The sequence below is a fragment of the Trichosurus vulpecula genome, chromosome 2 (assembly GCF_011100635.1).
Source record: "Trichosurus vulpecula isolate mTriVul1 chromosome 2, mTriVul1.pri, whole genome shotgun sequence".
Lineage (NCBI taxonomy): Eukaryota > Metazoa > Chordata > Mammalia > Diprotodontia > Phalangeridae > Trichosurus > Trichosurus vulpecula.
In genome coordinates, this window is record NC_050574.1 from 270,089,994 (window position 1) to 270,096,908 (window position 6,915).

Sequence of the window (6,915 nt, forward strand, 5' to 3'; positions counted from 1 at the left end):
TCACAAAATTTCATAGTTGAAAGAGATATCATAAACCTAGTCCAGTTTGTACCTGGTCAAGAATTCCTTCTACGACATCTCCCAGGAAGTCTGTTTGAAGACTATCAATGAGAGCAAATCTACAGCCTCCTGAGGAAGACCATTTTCCTTATGGAAAGCACGAAATATTAGGAATTTTTAAATCAAGCTTAAATCTTCTGAGCACTCACTTTCACATGCAAGTCCTACAGAGAAGATATTCACAGCTTAAGTATTTTGTAGGCTTTCATCTCCTCAAAACTATAGCTCATAAGCCCCTACCAATGTATTTTTCTTTTACTAGTCAGCCAAAGGACATGATTAGTTCAAAGCAAAGGCATTTAATAAAATAGCATTGTAGGCAAAGTAGCGATAAAGGATTCTCCACAAATACATACACCATTATTAGAGAGAGTGGGTGTGTATATGGCTTATGCATGCATATATAACATAAGGAATATATGTACCTGGGTTCATATCAACAATGTGGGGTTTCCAGTGTTTTCTGGCAACATAATCCAGCTCTCTGCTGGGTATTGCATCTGAGTCTAACAGTCTTTACTGGATCTTCCTGCTCTTCTTATGGTTACTGAGTATTATTTTTTCTCCTATTAGCTTCTGGGTTTCATCTCTGCAGGATCATTTTTTGGCCAGCTTGACTAGCATCTGTTATGATGCAATGACTATAAAGTCTCTCTTTGATAAGGCCAGGGTAATGTCTAATATTTCTTTTAGTCCATCTCCAAGCTGTGAGTTCAGGGCTGCCAAACAAAGACAAGGCAGAGTCCCCTCAAGCTAAAATTAAATCTATTCTTTGTTTTTCCTTTGGGTATAAATCACAGTATATTTTCCCAGACAACTATCTGACTTAGGGTTAGAAAGTCCCCTCTAACTCTTGCAAATTCCTACTTGTTACATTGTGCCAATATGGGAAGTTGTCTTTCAATAAATCGTAAAAGACAATGTCAGTCTGAAGCACCTTGATTTCACTCATCCCCCTAGATGTAGTCTGGCCATGGAAGAGTATAGCCAGGACTGTTTTACCTCCCTAATCCTAGACATTTTACCTCTCTTAGCTCTGCCTAAGATCATACTAGCTTCTTCACCTATCATATCACTCTATTTGATTTGTACTGAGTGTATAGTCCACTGCATTTCCCGGGTCTTTTTCAGAAAAAGAAATGACTAGCCATGACTAGCCCCATCTTATACTTGCAATGGTAATTTTTTAACAAAAGAATACTTTCTGTCCCTGTGGAAGATCATCATAAAGGTATCATGACATACTGTATAGAGGGCCAAACTTGGAGTTCAGTAGATCTGAGTTCAAGTTCTCCCTCTAATACATGCTAACTATGTGACCATGGGCAAGTAACTCAACCTCTTGATGCCACCAGGCAACTCTCTAAGGCTAGAAGTCAAAGACAGATCTCAGGAACTTTGGGAAGGCTACAAAAACTCAACCAGCAGGAGAGGAGAGTCCATTCCCCAAGACTCTTGAGTCACTATCTCCTATGGGCAGGGCCAAAAGATGAGTTATACCTACTTAAGTTTCAACTGCCTTTTAGCCTGTTTTTTTTGTCCTTTCCAGTTCCAAGATCATCCTCCTTTTGCAGAGCAACAGAAATAAAGTAAGAGTTAAGCCCTGCAGAATTGTCCACATCAGTTATTATCATCCTTTCATCTACTCCAGGAACTGATCCTGTACCTTTCCTCTCTTTTCCTCAGTATAGATAAAAATAATTCCCTTCTTGTCTCTTTTAGAGGTTTCCTACTAGCCTCAGCTGATTCTGAACTTTTACATTCCTAACACCATTCTTACAGTACAGTAGTAGTAGTAGTAGCAGCGGCGGTGGTGGTGGTGGTGGTAGTTGTGGTGATGCTAGTGGTGGTGGTGGTGGTATTGGTGGTAGTGGTAGTAGTGGTGCTGGTAATAGTGGTAGTGGTGGTAGTAGTAGTAGACTTTAGTATTCATCCTCTGAGTTGACCTTTCTCCTGTTATCTTCTGTGCATTTTTTGAAATCCAGGTGAATTGATGAATTCACTGTGTATCTGCACTGCTTTCTTCAGACAGTTTCTCCTTTAGCCTCTTCATTCAGATTAGTTTTTTAGAATTTTATTCTTGAAAGCTTTGCATCATTCCTGGATTGGATGGTCCTAGATACTTTTAGTCCAGGGGAGCCTACCTGACTTTTCTCTGAATGCTTTGAGATCAAATCTCTCAGAGTTCTCATCAGTCTACTTCTGGTTTTTCTCTCTTCTATCACAGAGTCTAGGATGGGGTAGTCCTTTTCTTTCAAGGTTACCATCGTTCTACCCCAGCAAACTTTTCCCCTTTGCTGCTCAGATACTTGTTAAGGAGAACAGCTTTCTTCTCCATATTAGATTTCCCTTACATGCCTGCTGCTGTGGAGAAGGTTCCCAATACCCTGTACTACCTCCCCAGCTAAGGCTCTGGGGGAGAAAAAAAGGTAACTTCAGCATTTAAAAGACAAAGGCCCTGGACCCTAGTCAGAGAAGCGGAAGGCTAGGGGACTCTCTTGCCTGTTGAGTGAGAGGCCTTGCTGAGACTTGCCTCAGCAAATACCTTGCATTGGCATGTCCGTGCAGCCTGGCATCCTTTCCCAGTGTCAGAGCTGGCCTTAATCCTATATACAAGTCTTTGGCTATGGTCTCCGACATTGTCTCCGGAAAACATTCCCATACACCCCTCATATGCTTTGCCATACACCCCTTAGACACTTTGCTAGCACAGGAGGAAAGAAATCCTGTCCTTTTGCCAAAGGGGTTTCAGCTGTTGGTTGCAATGGAGTAAAGAAAGAGACGTAGAGAGGTAGGGCAGAGAGGGAGGAAGAGGAAGGGAAATTTTTCTACGGACATACTTGGGCATATTGTTCACTGAATTTCGGAATTCACAACGGTTCTGGGAACACCCCTTCCCCACACCCACTTCCAAATATTTCTCTCCCTGCTTTGGAAGCTGGCCCAACCAGCTTTGGTCCGGCTCCTAAACGTTCCGAGCCCACGTTGCAGCTCTCTTGGGCGCTTGCCTCGCTCAGGTTACAGGAATCAGCGTCATGCATCTCCTCTCTCTTATTCACAAGTCGAAGGATGTTAGACTGGAAAGGCATTTTAGAGATGCTTTCATCCAGTTGTCTCCTTTTACAGATGAGGAAACCAAGTCTATAGAGGATAAATGAGTTGGTTAAAATCACACAATACTAAACAGTAGAGACAGGATGCCTGTTTTATTCATCTTTGTATTTACTCAGCAAATACTTATTGAATTGTATTGACTTTGACTTTACATGACTTTGTCCAACTCATATAGCAAAGCCATAAAGTCCCAACAAGAAGTGAGCAAGGAGCAAACTATGTATCTAACGAGGCCTTCCTACAGTAGCTTCTGTGGTTATAGTCCTAATTTCTTGCTTCCTTTTCCTTGCTCAAGGTCAGGTAGTGAGCAAATAATCACCTTCTGGTGACTGGTAGGTCATCTAACCCTCTAAGTCATGACATACAAATCCAAACTTGACCTAGCCTACATACTACAGGTCGGGGCAGGCACATTGTGTTAGCACAGCAGGACAATCTGGGCAGCAGATCTGTGGCAAGAAGGACCCTGCTGCTAGCAGGGTCTCTGAGGGGGGCATTAGTCTCTCTCTCTCTCTCTCTCTCTCTCTCTCTCTCTCTCTCTCTCTCTCTCACACACACACACACACACACACACACACACACACACATGCATTGTGGCTGCCCATGCCCAGTATATAAAAGCAGGGAGACTCAGGGCTTTTACTGCTGACATTGAGACTAACCTCCTATTATATCTGAGCTTTGTAGTGTTGGAAGAGAAAGCAAGGAAATGACCTTGCCAGAGAAGGGATAGCAGAGCTGCAGATTTCATGTCTTCCTAAGTATCATTACCTGTGTGTCTATGTATATGCTTCTCCTATGCTATAAATTTCTTATAGAAGGAGAGACAAGTCCAAAGTGTCACCAAGGGTATGTGCTCATTTCTTCAGTTTTGTAGGTGGTGTTATTGGACTAGAATTATATCTATCTGCTTAACGTCAAAAATCTATCAGATCAAAGGGTTTGAAGTTCAGGACAAAAGAAGCACTATTCCTGATTGCTTGTTTTGCTTGGATAAATGGGTTCCACAATATTTAATATTTGTGATGGTCTTCTCTGTAACCAGTGTTTGATGGGAAAGAGCCAAGTTTAAGTTAAGGGCTATTAAGGGGGAGAATAGACTCACAGCCACATAGTAGCAAAGACGAAACTGGATTCCAGGACTCTTGATTCCAAGTATGGGGTGTATATGTATATGTATATGTATATGTATATGTATATGTATATGTATATGTATATGTACATATATATATATGTATGTGTGTGTGTGTAGTAATTGAATGCCCCACAAGCACACCTGTTCAATCAAGAGTTTAGGCACTTTTTGGCCTGGTGCCATTGTCGCCGTACAGAAAAGAGGCCAGGAACCTGTGAGGCCCAGGGCTGTGCAGCTAGCCAGCCATTGGCGAGAGCTCCCACCTGAGAGATCCAGGTGCATTTTTTGTCCCTGGTGAATTAGGAAGGAGCAGAAGTCCCTGGAGCCTGGTGGTGACGAGTCAGGAGACCCAGGTGGAGGAGGGCTGGGGGAGGCAGCATAGCAGACTGTTGCTTGGGTGCGAATTGGAAATGCACCACCTTGCTATTTGAGGTTCCTATCACTAAGAGTGACAGGCAGGGTGGGGGAGGGCATGGAGAGAGACATTTGGAGGAGGTAAAGCAGGATGATGTTAAGTGCAGGAGACAGGAAAATAGGGCATGTCCCTCTAAACAGAGCCAGTTGGTGTTGATGCAAACATTGAGTCCTGCACTCAGGGGTGGCCTGTGGGGGTGGGTTGACATTTGACAGTGACTGAATGAATCGGGAGAATGCCATGAGCACAGCTCAGGAGGAGGGGAATGACAGAGAGAGGAAATGTTCCCTAGGAATCCTTCGTCTTTTCCATTCTCTAAGTGTTATCAGGATGGAACTCATCGTTTTCCAAGCTTGTTGAAACCCCATCTCTCTCCTGCTTAGATTCCTACAGTGACTCCATTGCTATCCCATCAGATCCAAACTCCTCATTTTGGGCTAAATGGCAGCCTTCCTCTCCCCTCCTGGCTATTTCTCACTCTCCCCCAATATCAACATTTTGGTCTAACCAAACTAACCTTCCCCACCCTCATCTCCCATATCAGATTTGTGAGTTCCTAACTTCAGCTGTTGTATATGTCATCTGACCTTAATGTAATGCTATATTCCCTGTTAGCTGACTGCCTCTCCCTTTCTTTTCTTCCCTTTCTAAAGTCTTATATTCTTTCTTGCTTTATATTCCTTTCTCTTTTCCTCCCTTCCTTCCTTCCTCCCTCCCTCCCTTCCTCCCCGCCCTCCCTCCCTTCTTTTCCTTCCCTCCATCCCTCCCTTCTATCCCTCCCTGCCTCCCTTCCTTCCTTTCCTCCCTCCTTCCTTCCTTCCTTCCTTCCCTCTCTCCCTCCTTTTCTTCCTTCTCTCTTTCCTTCCTTCCTCCCTCCCTCTCTCCCTTCCTTCCTTCTTTCCTTCCTTCCCTGCCTCCCCTCCTTCCTTCCCTCCCTTCCTTCCCTGCCTCCCTTCTTCCCTCCCTCCCTCCTTCCTTCCTCCCTCCCTCCCTCTCTCCCTTCTTTCCTTCCTTCTCTCTTTCCTTCCTTCCTTCCTTCCTTCCTTCCTTCCTTCCTTCCTTCTTCCCTTCCTCCCCATCCTCCCTCCCTTCTTTTCCTTCCCTCCATCCCTCCCTTCTATCCCTCCCTGCCTCCCTTCCTTCCTTTCTTTCCTCCCTCCTTCCTTCCTTCTTTCCTCCCTCCTTCCTTCCTTCTTTCCTCCCTCCCTTCCTTCCTTCCTTCCTTCCTTCCTTCCTTCCTTCCTTCCTTCCTTCCTTCTTTCCTTCCTTCCCTCCCTCCTTTTCCTTCCCACCCTCCCTTCCTTCCCTGCCTCCCTTCCTTCCCTGCCTCCCTTCCTTCCTTCCCTCCCTCCCTTCCTTTCTTTCCTCCCTCTCTCCCTCCTTCCCTTCCTCCCTCCCTTCCTTCCATCCTTCCTTCCCTCTTTCCTTCTTTCCTCTTCTCCTTTCTGCTAAAACTCACCCATTCCATGAAACTACCTTTAACACCTAATTCTGGTCACCTAGCATCCACTTAGGTATATTCATAGAGTCATCACAGTTTAACACTGACAACCCACTGTGGGGCCCAGGGATTTGGGGCACTGAACCCACTTCCTCTCCCTAAGAGGCCCTTCTGCTCTGAATGCATGCACAAAGTATTGACTGGGTTCAGTCTTGGAGGAACCTTGCTTCTTATAAGAGAGGGTGCTGAGTTACCTTTTCTCATATTCTTCAGCTTGTTTAACCTTCATTTCAATGCCTTAGGAATAAATTATTTAAAGCTTAGGCTGTGCCCCATAGCTACCATCTCCCCAAAGTCTAGGAGAAGGAGATGGATAGAAAGACATTCAATGTACAACATGATTCAGGTATGGGACAGTTATTTATTTCCTACACATGAAAGAAATGCTAAGATACAAAAGACCACTCTCACACAATAACAAAGCAAGTTAAAATAGGATTCAATAACTTATCTTTTAAGTGCTGTTTTAGTTTGCTGGGAGGCTATTAATTAAATATTATCAGAATACAATATATGTAGTTTGCAGGGATTCAGATTAGACATCTTATATTTCGCCTTAGCTCTGCACTGTCTCCCTCAAACTCCAAGTATTCTGGCAAGACATGCCAGGGTTTGGGCCCATCCTCTTAATGACTGTTTGTTCCAAGAACACTGTACTAGCTGCTAAGAACTCCTTCTAGGGCCACCAAT